This window comes from Pectinophora gossypiella, chromosome 15, assembly GCF_024362695.1.
Source record: "Pectinophora gossypiella chromosome 15, ilPecGoss1.1, whole genome shotgun sequence".
Lineage (NCBI taxonomy): Eukaryota > Metazoa > Arthropoda > Insecta > Lepidoptera > Gelechiidae > Pectinophora > Pectinophora gossypiella.
Genome location: NC_065418.1, coordinates 14,486,787 through 14,507,345, shown reverse-complemented (window position 1 = coordinate 14,507,345; position 20,559 = coordinate 14,486,787). Strand labels below are relative to the sequence as shown.

The window sequence follows — 20,559 nt, the reverse complement described above, 5'->3', positions numbered from 1 at the left end:
TAAGTTGGATGCTTGAAATTTGATATGCACTCCCACACACACAAAGATCTCTCTTTTATAACACGCCACGCGGACGAAGTCGCGGGCAAAAGCTAGTAAAAATATAATTACACTATATTATTGGGGTAGTAGAAGTACGTACCTCCACTGAGGTACGTACTCTTTTGAAGTTTGAGTGTTATATTACTCACTCACCTACGGCAGTAAATAGTAACCGGGACCAACGGCTTAACGTGCCTTCCGAAGCACGGATCATCTTACTTTCGGACAATCAGGCGATCAACCTGTAACGTCCTAACCAAACTAGGGATCACAAAGTGATTTTTGTGATATGTCCCCACCGGGATTCGAACCCGGGGCCTCCGGATCGTGAGTCCAATGCTCAACCACTGGACTACAGAGGCCGTCTGTGTTAAATTACTTATATAATCTGTTTTTATTAATTCAAATAGATTATAAAAGATTAATTTAATATTATAATTATATTGCTTATGTATTTTAAATTAATCTTTTGTAAATTCCCCCACTACGCAGTCTGTTTCAATTACAAACGCGAGCAAGAGATAAATCATTCGCTCAATTTACCACAAAACACAGAGTGTTTCACAAATACATCACACGTGATACGAACGTATCAGTACTACACTTCAAAGAGAGAATTGACGCGCCGCCACCCCGGCCCACTCACTCGGCCCACTCGACCACTCGGCCCACCCGGCCACTCGGCCCACCCGGCCACGCGGCCCACCCGGCCACGCGGCCCACTCATCCCACTCGGCTCACAAGGCCCACCTCTGTGCAACGGACAGTTAGTAATTAATATCGATAGCTGACCGTGACATCTCTACTCAGTATTTGTGCGTAACACCGACAGTATTGATTTTATATGCGCGCGCAACCTGTCCCACCCCCACTAGAGGGGGGCACGGGGTAAAAAAGGAACAAGGGTGAAGCGACGATACGAATCAAACCTCTTTACGAGGGCGCTACAATCCCTAAGGTTAATGCTTTGATGTGTCACCCACGTATTATAATTTTGCACTTCGCGAATTTGTTTATATTTTCCTTTTTTTTTTGGTCGCTCGCGGTTAGGCGATTAAAGATTAGGGTGCATATAAATAACTGTTTAAGTCGGATTCCTTGAACAATTAAGATGGATCAGACGAGATTTTTAGTATAATTAGATAAGTTTTGTATTTATCTGTCCGTGAGTTGAAACTTAGAACTTTTTGAATTAACACGAAAAATATAAATAATTTTACCACTACGTTACAACGTTAATTTAAAAAGAAGTCATGAAAAAATAATGTCTTGTAGAAAATGTAATCTCTAATAACTTAGGTAAGTACTTTTGCCTTCATAAAATGTAGGTTGTTGGTAGGGCTGCCAGACGAAGACCTAGAAGGACGTACATTGAGATTGAAGGGTGTCCTTAAAAAAAGTTTAGTGTGATCTACTCTGAACCGGCGCGCGTGTATGATGCGATTTATGAGTGTGGAGGAAGCAAGAGTCAAGATCAAAGTTAATCAAATTCCATAGTCTCGGAAATAAGCGTAAGTTTATGTAAAAAATAGATACTTTACTAATATAGATACTACACTACACTTACTACCTACTTACTACTCAGTTACTTACTTTACTTATTTTGATACTTTAATTAACGTCATCCCGTGATCATGGCACTTGCAACAGTGTCGAAATATCGGGAGTCTCATATCCCCATTTAAACGGCGGCCATTAGAACCCGTTATTATGTGCTTTAATTACTTAACTTTAGTTTTTTTTCTTTTACTTTAGAATGTATTCTTTTATATTATGAAATTATATTTATTTAGTAAGTATTTTACGAGTAGATACTTGTATTTTTACAATACTTACTCCGAATACTGATTTTATATCCGTGAACGAAAAACACAAGTACACATAAAATTGCAAAAAAATCCGAATCCTTGAAAATAGACCATGTTTACTTGGACTTTATATTAAAATTCATTTGGCGTCCCTAACAGCAGAGTTATGAAAAACAGATATAAGAAATTATTTGCCGAAGTAAGTACCTACTTATGTAAATTGCCTTCGGCTACAAAATTCTTTGGAAATGAAGCTTGAAAGATGGGAATTGACGTTCATTTGATTATTGATTACTGAAACAACTTGAAGCAAACAGGTTGCAAATTAATATTAAACCTTGCTTTACTATTTTTAGGACTGTTTTAGGCTTATTTTCCGATCTTTATGACTGAAAAGAATATGCATCAGAATGAGAAAGGATAAAAGGGATTTATCGTGAGAACTTTTGGTTTCTATAACTACACTGGCCTACAAAACTGAGTACACGTTTAATTTTTTTATTGTAAACAAAAGAACTTCGAGATTTTAAATAAAAAACGTTCTATAGATAATTTTATCAGCTTTCTTTGTAACTATTAAAGTAAACATTACTAACATTTCGAGCATCTTTTATTTCGAAAGTTTAATAATTTTAAAAGTACTTACTTTTGGAATCAAATCAAATTGAGGAATATTTTAGTGGTAATTAAATTATTTTCAGTTCTTTTTTTGCGACGGAAAATTCCACTTGATATTAACTCAGAATCGTGGTCTAAATCATCCCCTTCAGTATTCGTTACGATGTCACTAACAGACGCACTATATAATTTAAAAAAAACTGAGATACATTATACCAACTTTTATTCCCACAAAAGAAACCTTGGAACACAAGAGATTTCAAATAGAACTCGTCAAGTACTTTCTCCTTTGACCTAGAGAAGCCTTGAATTCCTGAACAGACCCGTTATAACCCCAAGACAATCACATTAGCATTGTTGAGAGCTCTTCCTGTGCTATTTCTGTTCCTCATCAATACTTACTTTATTTAAAGGTCAAGTGAGCATATCAGAAAACACTATTATATGCCAATGACGGACTTTCCAGCCCCCCCGCCCTCAAAAAAAAAAACTATAAGTAGATGGCGTTGTACAGTTGTAGTATTTATTATTGAATTCCTGATTCTAATATTCAAATTTAGTGTATTTGCTTCGGATATTTGTTGAATCCGGCAGTCCGTTAGAATACGTACCTACTCGGGACATTTATAACAATATGGTACTGGTCTTCCTTTTCTATCGTGTGGGTTGTGAAGTGGATTACCAACCTCATCAACATCAACCTCAGGGCTCCTATTGAGCCGCCACAGGCCCCTGACATGACTCAAGTAACGACGACGTACTTACATAGTACTTAAGTAGTAACCGGGACCAACGGCTTAACGTGCCTTCCAAAGCGCGGATCGAAAAATTACCTATTTTCTCATTTCTCGGGTACATAATTAGTTATTAAAAAAGCGCTTATATAAATATAATTGTTGCTTGATATTTGGATCACATTATGTTTAGAATTATGTTGCTACCTATATTGCTTCTCTTTATTTTGAGCAGAATAATAATGGGTGGAAGATGTAATTGTGCCTGGGTGTAATTGGCATCACAATATATCTTTGAAAACTTAATATAAATATGTAAAAAAACATATAGGATTATTTGCAAAAAATAGCGATCGGCACATTGTTAATACCAGGAATAAAAATAAACTTGCTTTACAAGTCAGTCGATTAAATAAGATTACTAAATCTTTTAAGGGGCAATGTATACGTTTTTACAATAAGATTCCCATTGACATTCAGAATTTGCCTTTCAACTGCTTTAAGACAGTAGTTAAACAAAAACTTTACAAAAAAGGTTATTATAAAGTTAGTGATTATTTAGAAGATATGAATGCATGGGATTAACTGTCTGAGAACTGATATTAGGCAGCTAAATTACTCAATTGTATATCAATATTTTATGTTTATTTTTAATTTTTTTTTTAAAGAACGTCTAGGGCCCTGTGTCGAGGTTTTTCTTGCAGCTTCTTTTCCCCGGCTATACAGGTTGTGAGAAGCTGCAGTAGTTTTAGGCGGATGAGACGTTCGTTATGTAAAAATTGACGATTCAAAGTGTAACTATGTTACCTACTGAATAAAGATATTTTTGAATTTCAATTTGAATTTGAATTTAATAAAAAGGGTCATTATTTATACCCGAAAACAAAGATAAGAGATGCATGTGTCTGTTATCCATGAAATGAAAAAGAATGTTAAACGAAGGAAAACCTGTACAGCGCCATCTATCCTGTTTTCGAGGAATGTAGTCTGGAAATTCCCTTATTAGGGTAGTCAAAGCTACATTCATCACAAGATGAACTAAGTACACACACCTCACCGAGCTTTCTGTTAAACCAACGTGATAGTGACGTAACCCAGTTTCAGCGGAGTAGCGATTCAACTCAATGACATGTAGTATATATTACGCAAACGCGATATATATCACTCGATGAAACTGACCGTAAATTTTGGTTTTACACCTAAAGCCTGGAGTGCCCAGACTGATCGCTTGGCTTGCATGGCGGCCAAATAACGCTTTATTAAGCCTAAAAGTTATTTTTGGGATGCACCGTTTTTGCTTAGGCGTTGACATTTTTAAGTCGGCGAGGTTGTACGGTCGTTATTTATAAAGGTGAACCTTATTGGCTACAGAATAAATCTCTTTTACTTCTTATAGTATTCAAGTATTATTAACGGCCTCTGTGGTCCAGTGGTTGAGCGTTGGGCTCACGATCCGGATGTCCCGAGTTCGAATCCCGGTGGAGAAATATCACAAAAAATAGTTTTTGATCCCTAGTTCGGTTAGGACATTACAGACTGATCGCCTGATTGTCCGAAAATAAGATGATCCGTGCTTCGGATGGCACGTTCAGCCGTTGGTCCCGGTTACTACTTGCTGATGTAACTTGGTAGTCGTTATATGAGTCATGTCAGGAGCCTTTGGCGGCTCAATATAACTTTGACACCAAGGTTGATGAGGTTAGTAATTCACCTATTAACCCACACGAGAGACGAAGAGAAGAAGAAAGTATTACTAGTATTAAAAAATACATGAATTTTACGTCGGAAAATTTCACTTGATATCAACTCAGAATCATGGTCTGAATCATCCCTCTCAGTATTCGTTACGATGTAACTGTAGCGTTCTAGATGTGATGGTTGAGTGGTGTGCTGGTAATTAAACGACCACATAAAGGAATATTTTAAAGTTAATTGTTTTCTTTTACTTATTCACACATTTTACACTTTTATTATTATTATTTTATAAATCACCATATATTTTTAGTATTGTTTTAGATAATTTTTTAACACAAGAAGATATTGATTATGCATCCATTTTTGATGCCAAGAAGGAAGTCCACTTTTGTCTATGACAATACCTTTTTAATAGTAACAAAACCATAGACATTTTTATATTTTGTTCGTGGTCCGAACAGTAACTAACACCCTGTAAATTATCCTGCGGTATTCCTGTACTTATATTAAAAAAAAATGCATTTATTTCGGGTAGGTACCCATATTGCCCATATTACCTTGTATACATTGTTTTAAGTTTACGCGGTCTCATATCCCCATTTAAACGCGGTAAGAACCCGTTATTATGTGCTTTAATTACCCTGTATATTATCACACTTGCCCGATACGGCTCTACTACTACCTATCACGCTAGTCTAACAGAAAGCTTGATGAGGTGTGGTTCCATAGTGCAATACTTGTACAAAATTCTGTTACTATTTATTAAAACATTTTCATCTGGCCGAAGCTTTAGGGAATCCACTGAAATGTATACCGTATGAATATTGAATGAAGGTAAGTAAAATAATAATTTATTGTAATTGAGTCTACTCCGTTGGGACCTATTTCTTTTCGTTTACGTCAGAAACGAAAATACTCCAATAAAGTGTATTAGGTTTCAGGTTAGGTATAGACTTTTTACCGACTTCAAAAAAGGATGAGGTTCTCAATTCGACCGTATATTTTTTTTTTATGTTTGTTCGGGCATAACTTCGTAGTGTATGAACCGATTTTGAAAATTCTTTTTTTGTTCGAAAGGAGATATACCCAAGGGGGTCCCATGCCAAGGAAGTCAGGATCTGATGATTGAAGACCAGAGATATCGAGGGGAATTTTCAAAAATCGTAGGGGCGACTAGTGCATTTACTCCAATAAAGTCTATTAGGTTTCAGGTTAGGTATAGACTTTTTGGTTTTTATTTTTTAAATTTGTTTGTTTTGTTGTTAATGTATTATAAGATTTATAAGTTGAAAGTGCGTAGATACAAATTATGAACGCAATATATGTATAAGGTTGTAAGTTAGTAGAGCTGACAGAGGAATACCTAGAAGGATGTCTATCTATATCAGCCTAGATTTATATCCAATTTTGGACGTAGGCCTCTTCCATGTTTTTCCATTTCCGACGATCCTGGGCTATCGACATCCAGCCATATCCTGCGTGCCGGACAATGTCGTCCTTCCATCTCATTGGTGGTCTTCCTCTCGGTCTTGTGAATGCTCGTGGGCGCCACTCTAACAATCTCCGGGTCCATCTTTCCTTGCTCATTCGAGCAATGTGTCCCGCCCATCTCCACTTGCGTTCGGCAATTACTTTTACCACATCCCTAACCTTGGTTTTAGATCGAACCCAAGTATTTCTCTTCCGGTCCCGTAAGGAAATGCCGAGCATAGCTCTTTCCATTGCTCTTTGAGCAACACGGAGATTCTCTGCGGATTTCTCAGATAGGGTCATGGTCTCGGCTCCGTATACGAATACTGGCAGAACACATTGCTCAAAGACTCTTCGTTTTAAGTGCATTGACATCTTGCTACGTAATATACTTGCGTTGGCGCCGAAGGATGCCCACGCCCGAGCGATTCGTTTCTCCACTTCTGCGGTTTGGTTTTCGCTGCCTAGCGTGATCTTATGCCCCAGGTAGATATACTCCGACGTGACCTCAACCGGTAGACAATACTGGTGGGTAAGGATATTGGTCATGATTTTAGTTTTGCTCTCATTGATTTTTAGCCCAACTTTAGCTGATTCCTTTTGCAAGGAATTGAGCATGACCAACATATCTGGTATATTACTTGAGAATATCACCAAATCATCTGCGAAGCGTAAATTGGTAAGGTTTTCTCCATCCACGTTTATGCCCATATTGTCCCAGGCTAGATTTTTGAAGACGTTTTCAAGTGCGGCATTAAACAGTTTTGGGGAGATAGTGTCCCCTTGGCGTACTCCTCTACCCAGCCTGAACTGTTGGGTCTTCTTGTGCAGACTCACACATGCTGTAGCGTTGCTCTGTAGATGTTTCATTAGGGAAATGTATTGTTCATCGATTCTACAATCCGCAAGGGCTTTTTCGACCGCCCAAGGTTCGACAGAGTCGAATGCCTTTTCGTAGTCGATGAATGCAATGATGATCGGGATCTGGTACTCATTACACTTTTCAATCATTGTTTTATGAGCTTGGAGATGATCACATGTACTGTAGCCACTTCGAAAACCAGCCTGTTCTCTCGGTTGATAGCCATCTAGTTTGTTTTTTAACCTGTTCACTACTATCCGCGTGAAGAGCTTGTAGACGTGCGATAGCAGGCTGATCGGTCTGTAGTTCTCAAGCCGTCGTATATCACCTTTCTTATGTAGTAGGGTAATTATAGCATTATTCCAGGACTGTGGTACTGTTGCTTCCATTAAACACTTTGTGAATAGTGAGGCAAGAGCAGATTTGAAAGTGTCCGTTGTGCTCTTTATCATCTCTGGAATAACTCCGTCCTCACCAGGGGCTTTGCGGTTTTTCATCTGGCTTAGCGCCAGGTGTACCTCGTCTAGTGTGATGTCGGGGATATCCTCAGAACCAACATTTGATATTGATGGTCTTTCCTGGTTTTCTGGTCTAGTTGACGGACTCTGAGCTTTGCTTTTATAGAGGTTTTCATAGAAATTTTGAACTACCTCTAAGAGCTCGTTACGGTTGTTGACAATATCTCCGTTCTCATTAAAGAGTTTGAAGATTTGCTTCCGCCCAATACTCAGTGTTGCTTTCATCACTCCTCTGCTTTTGTTCTTCTCGATAGTATCTTCAATAACACTTTCTTCGTAATTCCTTAAGTCCCGTTTTACAAGTTTCTTTACGCGACGCTGTATCTGGTGGTATTCAGGTGTATCGATTTTACCTTCAGTTCTGTGTTGCCTTCCCTGTTCTATAAGCAATAATGTCTCTGGAAGAAGGATGTACATTGACCAAATTGGAGATATCGAGTTTTATTTTGTTCATCACTAATTTAAGAGCCACGCTCTTGTCGGTGTAGTATTCTCCATGCTATTTTTTAGGAAAACATAAGGCAGTTCGTAGTTTTTGTTACGTAATCCAAAATCGCGCTGTTTTTAAAAAAAAAAACATTATCAGTAAAACATTATAATACCGGGTCAAATTCCTGTTGTAACGCGGTAGGAACCCGGTATTATGTGTTTTAGTGATAATAACCGCATAAACATCAAACAAATACAAAAATTATTAACTAATTTAATCAAACCCGTCAATGCAATTATTTCCGTCATTTTGCAAGTGATTAAATTTCAACGGACGAGTGATTACGAGCGACAATATTTGGCCAAATGTGTTTTGTACCCAATCAATAGATAACTGGTGCGAATTGCTTCGTTTATTTAACTGTGAATTGTGAATAGGTTCCAGACAATGTTAGTTCAAAGGATGGTTTAGAATCATCAAAATACAATGTAATGGCAGAAGCATATATAAAAATAATTGTTGCTTGATATTTGGATCACATTATGTATAGAATTATGTTGCTACCTACATTGCTTATCTTTATTTTGATCATAATAATTAATGGGTCAAGATGTAATTGTGCCTGGGTGTAATAAAAAGGGTCATCATTTATACCCAAAAACTGAGATGAAAGATGCATTATGTCTATTATCCATGAAATTAGAAGGTGAAGAACGAAGAACGTACCCTGGAAAGTGCTTCATTGTTCCGTGCACGTTTCATTTTATGGATTAGTTACATACATACTTACATATATAAACAGCCTATATACGTCCCACTGCTGGGCACAGGCCTCCCCTCAATCAACCGGAGGGGGTATGGATTAGTTACACCTACCCTAAATTGTGATACAAATCGTTATTAGCTGCAGTAATAAATGTTAAATAAATGTCATTAGTTAGCTTAAGCAATAAATTGAGATTAATCCTACATTTATGACACAGTAATCTGGGCATTAATCAAGTTTATTATAGAGAGGTCAGTGACCTTTTTAGAGAATTTTCCGAGGGCTTATAGTAAATTATTCTACGCTATTAAATAATTAAAATTACGGCAAATTTTACTGATACTTTATTGATGATAAACATTTTTTTCTCTTTTTATTGAATGCAGGATAATAAAATGTCATTATAAATAAGTTATTTCAGCCGAATCCTTATTATATTATTAACATTCATCTTCTAATACTGTTAGTATTTTTTTAAATAAAACATAACTGGTTGCCTGGAAGAAATTGCTGCTTAGCAATAAGGCCGCCAGATTGTACTGTATCTATCATCATCTGTGTTAATTTATTTTTTATGTTGTGTGCAATAAAGTATATTTGATTTGATTTGATAACATAAACCAGTGATGTCAAGCAGTCGCCGTTCGAGGAGTCGCTGTCAACAATACAATTCACATAAACAGCCTATATACGTCCCACTGCTGGGTACCGGCCTCCCCTCAATCAACCGGAGTGGGTATGGAGCATACTCCACCGCGGGTTGGTGGAGATGTTTAAGCTAGTACCCGGGACCAACGTCGTCGTGTTGTTTTTTTAATATTATGACCAAATGTTCATATTACTTCTAAGACTACTTAATTCTCTATATTCTTCAATAGAGCTGACACTATCCCATTTCTTACCGGGAAAGTTGTATGGGAACGTTCTGGAACGTTTTATTTACTTCTAGAAACATGAAACTTCTAGTTAATATAAATGAAACGTCAATAGCAGGCGTTCATAACTGGCGTAATTAAAATAGCTTTTAGTGTAGTAAGTAAAGTGAGTTCAATGATTCAAGTGGAAAATTTCCCAGAAACTTGCTTTTTTATATTATGGTATTTAAGTTCCCGATTATTCGTGGAAATCGACTGACTTTTCTCTTTGCTTTTCACGAAGCAGCGAAGTAATGAATGGTTAGAGATAGATTAAAGAGTAATACTACGGATAGGAGGAGCTCGGTGGAGCAGCGGTAAACGCGCACGGTCTGCGATTGTTGAAGTTAAGCAACTTTCGCAAAGGCCGGTCATAGGATGGGTGACCACAAAAAAAAGTTTTCATCTCGAGCTCCTCCATGCTTCGGAAGGCACGTTAAGCCGTTGGTCCCGACTGCAATAGCAGTCGTTAATAACCATCAATCCGCACTGGGCCCGCGTGATGGTTTAAGGCCCGATCTCCCTATCCATCCATAGGGAAGGCCCGTGCCCCAGCAGTGGGGACGTTAATGGGCTGATGATGATGATGACTACGTATAGACGCGGATCTCAACCCCTCTGGGTCTTACTTTAGCACACCCCGGACACTACATACAGACAACCTCGTTTTACACAGACACCAAATATTGACGTTATCGTACACGCGCATCTGTGTGTGTGACATCTGACGCCATACGATTCAAGTCTAAACTATGTTCGAGGGGGGGTGAGGTAAACCTAGCTCAGCCGCTGGTGGGGAGCGGAGAGTTGCCGTTCTATACGTAGAATTATTATTATATAGTCTGAAATGGCCGTAAACCTCTAAGGAGTAAGAGAAAGAGTGCGCTGACAGTGTCTCCCTCGCTCTTATGCTTTAGATGACACACGGTAAGAATGAGATTATCGTATAGTGTCTGGAATGTGTTTTTTTTTTAATTTATTTATTTAACTAGTTTTTTCCTGCGGCTTCGCTCGCGTTAAATTCGAGGTAACACGGTTTCCCTTCCATAATGTACCAAAATTTAGCTTAAAACTGCGAAAAGTCACAAATAAAGTTTCACTTCCTCTTTGAAGGGGTTGGTGGCTGATTTCCACGAAAATGATGCACGATGTTTTTGTTAGTCATAAATAGGCTTTCTACCTTGACAATTGTGGTTTGCTCCATACAAAATATAAGAAAAAGAAGAAGACTAGTCGGATAGAAACTAATTTATGTATGTATACATAATATTAATGTGGAGGAAGCAAGAGAAGTGTGTCAGGATCGAAGCAAATGGAATTCTATAGTCTCTGCTTACCCCGGTGGGAAATAGGCGTGAGTTTATATATGTATGTATGTATATATAATATTATGTACATAATATTACCCTAGTAAATCTATACGTATGTTATAATGAAACAGATAATTTATGTCATTAACCCATTCAAAAACTGGAAAATAGTCCAGAAATATAATGCATTATACAAATTATATATCATAATTATTATTCTATGTACGATTGATGAATGTGAAGGAAGCAACAGAAATGTGTCAGGATCGAAGCAAATGGAATTACATAGTCTCTGCTTACCCCGATGGGAAATAGGCGTAAGTTTATCTATGTAGAAAGCGCCGAAGCGTTGGTTGGCGGAAATTGCCAATTCCTCCAGCAGAATGAACGACCGAGGGCCGGCAATTTGTGAATATTTACACCAGACAACCTGAATATACAGGATTGTTAGTGACATCGTAACGAAAACTTTGAGGGCTGATGCACGCCATGGTTCTGAGTTGATATCAAGTGAAATTTTCCGTCACAAAAGTATAGGATTGAAAATAATTTAACACAAAATAAAAAAGTCATTAATTTTTCGACGGAAAATTCCACTTGATATTAACACAGAATCATGGTCTGAATCATCCCTCTCAGTATTCGTTACGATGTCACTAACACCTTGTATACGCCTTGATTGATCTTTAAAATATGAAACTGATTCGATTGACTGTTAACAGGTATAAAATAAGCTCAATTTGAAATTTTTAAAATACTTATCCTTAAACTGTTATCCTTGCATACTTTTCAAAATCTTCTTCGTTATTATTATGAACGTCAGTATGGTTACTCATAAATTATTATTTTGTGTGTACTATTTATATAAGTAGGTATATATGTTAGGTTATGTATATAGTTTAGGTATACATTATATTTGTAAGTATGTTATATATTTATTTGCATGTATTCTATTGGTAAAATTGTACTTTATTGGTAATAAGTTGTCCTTTTGGTCTGTACCCGCAATCTTTCAATTATTATTTTTTACATTTTTCCTCACCTTATGGTTGTCTGGAAGAAATCGCTTTAAGCGATAAGGCCGCCATTTGCCATGTACTTAATTAAGACACTTTTGTAATTATTTCTTTTTATTTTGGTGCAATAAAGTGTATTTGTATTGTATTGTATGTCAAGTAGCCAATTGAGCCCACACAACTTAGATTGGAACTGGCTCGTCTGTTGCGAGGTTTGACAAACCACAAATCGACCAAAAATAAAGGCGACGATATAAATAGATCATCATCATCAGTCCATTAACGTCCCCACTGCTGGGGCTCGAGCCTTCCCTATGGATGGATAGGGAGATCGGGCCTTAAACCATCACGCGGGCCCAGTGCGGATTGATGGTTATTAACGACTGTTAATGCAGCCGGGACCAACGGCTTAACGTGCCTTCCGAAGCACGGAGGAGCTCGAGATGAAAACTTTCTTTTTGTGGTCACCCATCCTATGACCGGCCTTTGCGAAAGTTGCTTAACTTCAACAATCGCAGAGAGCGCGTTAACCGCTGCGCCACCGAGCTCCTCATAAATAGATCATTGATAAGGTAATATTGGCAACAGTCGAGAGCTAAACATCAAACGATATCGATACCATCGTTTCAAAACAGCATTCCAATTAGCTACCTAATTAAATTGTACACAAGTGCTTGAGGCACTTCAAACAGCTTTTTATGCCTGTAAAGGTTTTGTATGAAATTGTAATTTTGGGTAAGTACCTATTCAAAGAAACATGTGGTAACATGACTGGAGATAAAACAGGAGTTTATTTTTCATTTTGACGTGACTTATTGTGGATTCCGTGCCTCCGAACAGCCTCCTTTAGTGGTTAGAGCGTTAAGGTCACGATCTGGAGGTCCGGATTCGATTCCCGATGGGGACATTGTCGAAATCATTTTGTGAGACTGTCCTTTGTTTGGTAAGGACTTTTCAGGCTTGAATCACCTGATTGTCCGAAAAAGTAAGATGATTCCGTGCTTCGGAGGGCACGTTAAGCCGTTGGTCCCGGCTATTAACCGTAAAAAAACACCTCCACAAACCCGCATTGGAGCAGCGTGGTGGAGTATGCTCCATACCCCCTCCGGTTGATTGAGGGGAGGCCTGTGCCCAGCAGTGGGACGTATATAAGCTGTTTATGTATGTATGTATTTTAGTCTTGCCGTAAATTGTATTATTAATTAGAAATACTTTATAAAGCGAAAGTTGATGGTAGGGCTGGCAGAGGAATACCTAGAAGGACTTACATTGACCAAATTGGAGATGTCCTTAGAAAAGGTTTAGGACGATCTACTCTGAACCGGCGTGCGTGTATGAAGCGATTGATGAATGTGGAGGAAGCAAGAGAAGTGTGTCAGGATCGAAGCAAATGGAATTCCATAGTCTCTGCTTGGGGTCTACTGGGGTGTTAAAATGGCTACATCGAAGCAATTCATCTAAGAAAGCAATATTGCTATTTGACATTTGTTTACTATGCGCAATGTCAAATAGCAATATTGCTTTTTTAGATGAATTGCTTCGATGTGTCTTTTTAACCCCTGTTCTAATTTTACTATGGCCTTTCCAAACCTCGACGTGAGACGTATCCGTAAAATGCCAGGATTACACTTTCGGAACTAACTGTTATAACCCGCCAGCCAGGAAATGACTCTTGGAATATATTAGCTTCATGTTTCAGAGGTGCTATTTGCATAATTGCTTTGTAGTATAAACCAGTACTCGTATAAACCATGTGTCTATAGAGGTAAGGCGGAAAATTGATTAGAGAATGATGGGTAATGATTTATGACTGTTTAATTCACAAGTCGACATTATTTTCTAATCTTGCCTAATCTCAAGCACACCACGGACACTTCATACAAACAACCTCGTTTTACACAGACACTACACATTGACATTATCGTACACGCGCATCTGTGTGTGTGACATCTGACTCCAGACGATTCAAGTCTAAACTATGTTCGGGGGGGGTGAAGTAAACCTAGCTCAGCCGCTGGTGGGGAGCGGAGAGTTTCGGTTCTATACGTAGTATTATTCCTTATTTTATCGTGTGCTGCCTAAAGCGTAAGTGTGAGCGAGGCAGAAAGATCGCGCGCGCTCCCTTACTCTTTAACAGCTTACAGCCATTTTAACTAAAGGCACAGCGCATGTGAGGTAAGTAGTGTAGCAGAGTACAAACTCTGCACATACTGGGCTTTTGTTCGGACCATCATCATTTTAAATTACGAAATTCTCATTCCATTCCATTCGCATTTCCTTTCATTCTACTCACTTTTGACTCACTGCATCCCCGACCTTCATTAAAACAACAAGTATATTATACTGTTTAGGGCCGTGCCCTCTAATTCCCAAGTCTTGATTCTTTTGTGAAATGTGTATATTGTGAACTATTATGTTTGTGACTATGTTACTAAGTTTGTGAAGTGTTTTTAATAAACTTATATATTCCTGTTGCTGTTGCTTCTACTTTATCATCGTCAATCATTCCCCTACTCTGCCGGCACGTCGGGATACCATATCCTCACCTCTCAGCGTGCCGCAGTAGCTCAGTGCCGATACCAATTAGCGCGGGGCGGGGATTGTCTGTTCTATACGTGGTATTGTTCTTTGGTCTGTGCGTAAAATGTCCTACAGCTGTGCCGTATTTATCAAAAGTTACAAGTCTACACAAGTAAATTAAGTAAATTGTAAATTACGTTTATCAACAAAATTATAGGGATTGTAAAATATACTTGTGAAATAAATATTTACACTTGTAACATCAATTTACATGTGTAGTTTTGATAAACATTGCTGCACTAATGATTATTTTTACAAGTAAATTTGTAGTAATACAGGGCTTGTAAGTTTTGATAAACAGGGTACAGTCATGAGCAATATCATATACCCACTTTAGAACCCTGTCGCACTATCATATTTGATATTTAATGAGGCTTACGGTTTAAATTGTCAAAAAAGTGAATGTGACATGGTTACAAAGTGTATACATACATATTAATTAGTACTCGCGACCGTACTTGGTCTTCTATTTTTTATCAATCTCTAAGTGCCTCTTCAATTTGTCCTTGAAACTTAGTTATAATTTCCAGGCTAAAACTCTAGATCGTATTTCCAAATTAAGTACTAACTTTTCTAAAACACCTCATTCCAACAATGTGCTAAAACATACATACATACATAAACTCACGCTTATTTCCCACCGGGGTAAGCAGAGACTATAGAATTCCATTTGCTTCGATCCTGACACACTTCCTTGCTTCCTCCACATTCATCAATCGCTTCATACACGCACACCGGTTCAGAGTAGATCGTATTAAACCTTTTCTAAGGACATCTCCAATTTAGTCAATGTAAGTCCTTCTCGGTCTAAAAAATTAAGCAAAATTAAAAATTTTGAAAAAAACCCACGACGATAAAAATCTCATCGAAAAAGAATAAATAACTCAAAACCCCCGACTTAACCCAATTATTATGTAACGAAATATTATAATAGACTTAAAAATACTTTCTAAAAAAGAGTTGATATCTCCAGAAATCGGTAATAGATATACTTAAATACCTAAACAATGAATATGGATGTTTAAATTTTTTTCCTAACGTGTCTGTTTCTCGAAGATTACCGTTCCGTCGTGGGTAAAAAAAACGTTCACAACGTTTGTTCAAACGTTCGTTCGTTCGTTATGTGCTAAAAAGACGTTCTATTTAGTCCTTCAAAGTGCTTATTACATATTCTTATTACCCTCATGTCGTCGTAAGCTACAATTACTGTGGCGGATAATGGCAACACTCATTTATTCCAGTGTTCCGTATGGCCACACCGTACGCATCGTGGTTTTATCTAAATTATTTTTGGCGGTCAAAACCGCTGCATTGCGGTAGTATTATAGTTCGTATGTTGTAGCGTTTTGTTATTACTGTTTTTCTTTTATCTAACAATTCATTTAGCATGGTTACGTTATGCACCCGCAATGGCGTAGAGTGGAGCAGTATGCTGTAGACACCTTTCAGTTGATTGAAGCCTATGCTCAGCTATGCGAAGTACTGTAATGTTAAATGATTTTTGTTTTTATAGCACCTACTCCTGCTTAGGGAAACTCACAGAAAGTAAATTTAAATCCTAGAATACACGTGACATCAATTATCTATGGTCCAAGCATGAATTCAAACTCAAATCGGAATTCCGAATTTAAACTCGTTCCAAATATGAAAAATCAGGCCAAACAGATTTCATCTGACTACAAATTCATAGATCTTTAAGCACTACATTACGAGTCTAGAGCTGACGGGCGCAGTGTATTACTGGGTCTGGAAACGTGCCGAGGCGTGCCGAAATGTGCCCAAACGTGCCGAGATGGGCCGGTGGGACGTGACGGGAAAGTCGAGTGCCGATAATAACATTCGGCATGAGGTTGCCGAAACGTGAACTAATGTTACATTCTGGGTATAATAAGCGAACATAAACTGAGCTCGTTGCGAACTTTAATTAAAAGATAAACTAACTCACGATTTGCAGCGAACCCTAAATTAGCGAACTTCTGTACACCGCTCATATGGAAGCAGTTAAAAAGTAAAGTTTCTGTTCAAAAGTTACGTTAATTCGTAAAGTAATATTGTGAAGGATTGTTTGTACATATATGGACGTACTCATACTTGTCCTAAGCTCACTTCTCTACTAGTTAAACGTATTAAAAAGTTTCATCTACAATAATGCAGATAACATCCTACATTGTATTTAAATTCAGTACAGTTAAGGGCCCAGTCTCCGAATTCAAAATTTGAATATTTTCACCCCTCGCGGGGAGCACCCCCGCTGACGTCACTATACCGGAAGTTGCTCTACTTTACTACTCAAACATTAGGTAATGAAAGAAGAAAAAGCAAATAAAATTATCGCGAAATAGAGTCTCGAATTGAATGTTTAACAATATAATTTTGGATCTATGATTTTAGGTCTATGATTTTACCTTCATTATTGTCGGTCGAATCACGAAAATGTGCAATAAACGGTACCTTAACACGGTACCAAAGAAATATCTTAACATTGCTAAAAGAAGTAAATAATTGTCACCAAAAACTCGTCACGACTCAATTTTGCGGAGACTCTAGGCTTAGTATAGACTATACCTATATACTTACTTATCGAAGTATTAACGTATCTACAGAAACAGACTCGGACCCGATCCTAGATGGAGCAGAATTGAAAGCCGTTCTATAGAATGAAAGAAGGAAAAATAGTGATTAAGGAAAAGAGGACCGAACTTCGTGAAGCAAAAACTGCCGGTTTCAGAAATTAGGTTGAAGTGTTAATTAACTGGAGTGGCAGTTTTTGCGTAGACGCCGGTAGCTCCGGGTCGGTTTACACCGCCGTCACGACCAGTCAAACTGTCCACACCACACACGGATCATATCCACACGAAAATGTGGAAATTCCGAAACTATTATAGCCACTGCGGTCCTGTCATTCACCCACTCGCTTCTCAATCGGCGAGCGCCGGTTCTAACCCCGGTAACGGACTTGCACCAATGAGTTGTTAATTTATTCCAATGCAGTCTTTTTGCTGAAACCTGACAGAGGGCAGTAACTGTCAGCGCCCAAAGTTAGAGGACAGGAGTCCTAGGGTACGGCATTGAAATAGACGGCCTCCGTGGTGCAGTGGTTGAGCGTTATGCTCACGATCCGGAGGTCCCGGGTTCGAATCCCGCTGGGGACAAATCACAAAAATCACTTTGTCATCCCTAGTTTGGTTAGGACATTACAGGTTGATCACCTGATTGCCCAAAAATTAAAGAGATCCCTGCTTCAGATGGCACGTAAAGTCGTTGGTCTCGGTTATTACTTACTGATGTAAGTACGTAGTCGTTACATGAATCATATGAGGGGCCTTTGGCGGCTCAGTAATAACCCTGACACCAGGGTTGATGCGGTTGGTAATTCACCTCACAATAAATTCACACGATAGAAGAAAAAATAATAAATTAATTATGAAAATTTCATAATTAATCTTAAACCTAGTACACGGCATAATTAATTTATCTTAAATGCAGTTTTCACTAACACAGTTGACTCGACGAAACGTAATAATAAGTCAGACATTTTATTACGTCTTTCTATGACGTCACAGTGTGCTTTCATACAAATTCCATAGTAATTTCGTATGTTCGTAATAAAAAGTATCTGATTTGACTAGTCTAACTAGCCTATTATTCGTTGGTGCATTTCCGGTATTGGTGTCCGAACTTAATTTCAAATTATTTTTTTAATTCTAATTTCAAATTACATAAAATATAAATCTGTTACACAGATGGGTTGCCCTTGCTGCTAGACACTGATATAACCTTCCTACACCTTAAGTCTACTTAAGGCATTCAAAATGGAGGATAATGGGCAATCAGGCGAGGAGTGCTCTCTAATTATGTTACCTGCGCCTTTGCCTTCTATACAAGAGCCTTAAGGTTCACTTAACTGAATAAACTAATACCAACTCATAATTTCTTCACGCTATTATGTCCAATTTTACTTTGGAATCCCACAACATAACATGAGCTTACGACTATATCCCAATTGGGGTAGTCAGAGGTACATTCGTCGCAAGATAAACTAAGTAGGTACTCGCACCGAGCTTTCTGTAAAATAATATTTGAGCATATCAGGAGTACCAGCGGTCTTATTGGTGACTTGTGGCTCTGCCTTCCCTGATAGGAATAAAAGCCTTGAGGTATTGACGAAATCAAATCAAGAATGAGATATTCTTCTTCTTCTATCGTATGGGTTGTGAGGTGGATTTTTTCCACCACCAACCTTATCAACCCTGGTGTCAGGGATACTATTGAACCGCCAAAGGTAATACAAGTAATACTGTATGTAGTAACTGGGAACAACGGCTTTACGTGCCTTCCGATGCACGGATCGTCTTACTTTCTGACAATCAGGTGATCAGCATGTAATGTTCTAACCAAACTAGGGATCACAAAGTGATTTTTGTGATATGTCCCCGCCAGGATTCGAACCCGGGACCTCCGGATCGTGAGCTCAACGCTCAACCACTGGACCACGGAGGCCGTTGACTTATTAACCGCTGTTTAGTAAGCCACCGAAACCAGGCGATAGGCGAAAAACAAGACAAACTACCTAAAGCCTGTAGGTAATCCTCCTTGTTGTCTCCGACAACCTCTAGCCATAGAGGCAGCCAATCAGCTCGCGACACCAAACACTTCAGGGCCCCGATACCGACCCCGCCGGCGTGGTCGACGATTTCCCGCATTCAGCGCTTATCGCTATCGACCCACTAGGGTCGATTAATTCTTTCAAATATTATTCCTCTCAGACGACGCCCTGAGCCGAGGTTCGCGCCCAACTGGGCACCCTCAGGCCTGTTGTCTTAAACGTTGTACCGGGTGAGAGCCTTCAGCGCTCCCCATTTGTCCGGCCAAGTAGTTAATGCTATCTGCGGCAAATCTACAATAAGTCACGTCAAAAAAAAAAGGCTCCGACAACAACGACCTTAGTGTCTTCTCTCGTACACTCGAATGTGACTGACAAAGCCGAACCGAAAATCCACGGCCAATCTTGTTATTCCAAGCCAACGACGGTAGGACATCAAAACATGTTTCCAAAAAGTGAAAAAATGGCTAAAACGCAACGTATCGTTACTGTTCTTTTGCAAAAACCCTGCAGTTTCGAGGAGGCTACAATCAAATTGGATGCGGTGAGGAGCTCGGTGGCGCAGCGGTAAACGCGCTTGGTCTGCGATTGTTAAAGTTAAACAACTTTCGCAAAGGCCGGTCATAGGATGGGTGACCACAAAAAAAACAGTTTTCATCTCGAGCTCCTCCGTGCTTCGGAAGGCACGTTAAGCCGTTGGTCCCGGCTGCATTAGCAGTCGTTAATAACCACCAATCCGCACTGGGCCCGCGTGGTGGTTTAAGGCCCGATATCCCTATCCGTCCATAGGGAAGGCCCGTGCCCCAGCAGTGGGGACGTTAATGGGCTGATGATGATGCGGCTAGCAGATGATTGGACCTTTCAATCATGTGGGTTATATATTCCTGTACTTTCTATAGCACTTTCATAATGAAATTCTTGTAGAGCTAGGAGCGATTTGTTATGATTATGACAATTACGGCTACTTTTAATCTACTTCATCATCTTAAAAAAAAAATCACAGTATACCGTTTAAGGATAAAAGCGTGAACCAATTAACGCGTTTGAGATGACTTAATTTCCATTCGCATATATCCGTAATCCGTAACTACTCCAAAATCCTCGTAGCTACTCGTGTTTGCTGTTCGTTCGGAAATTGCAGCTGTCGTCCCCCATCCCCCCCAGAGGGCAGGGGCGTAGCTAGGATGCCTGTA

General features: G+C 38.8%; 1 protein-coding gene across 8 annotated transcripts in view; it reads right to left on the bottom strand.

Moving 5' to 3' along the window:
* The window catches only part of LOC126373295 (amyloid-beta-like protein), a 207,445-nt gene that overhangs the window by 52,097 nt on the left and 134,789 nt on the right, over positions 1–20,559 (bottom strand). The gene's annotated exons all lie outside the window — the stretch shown is intronic.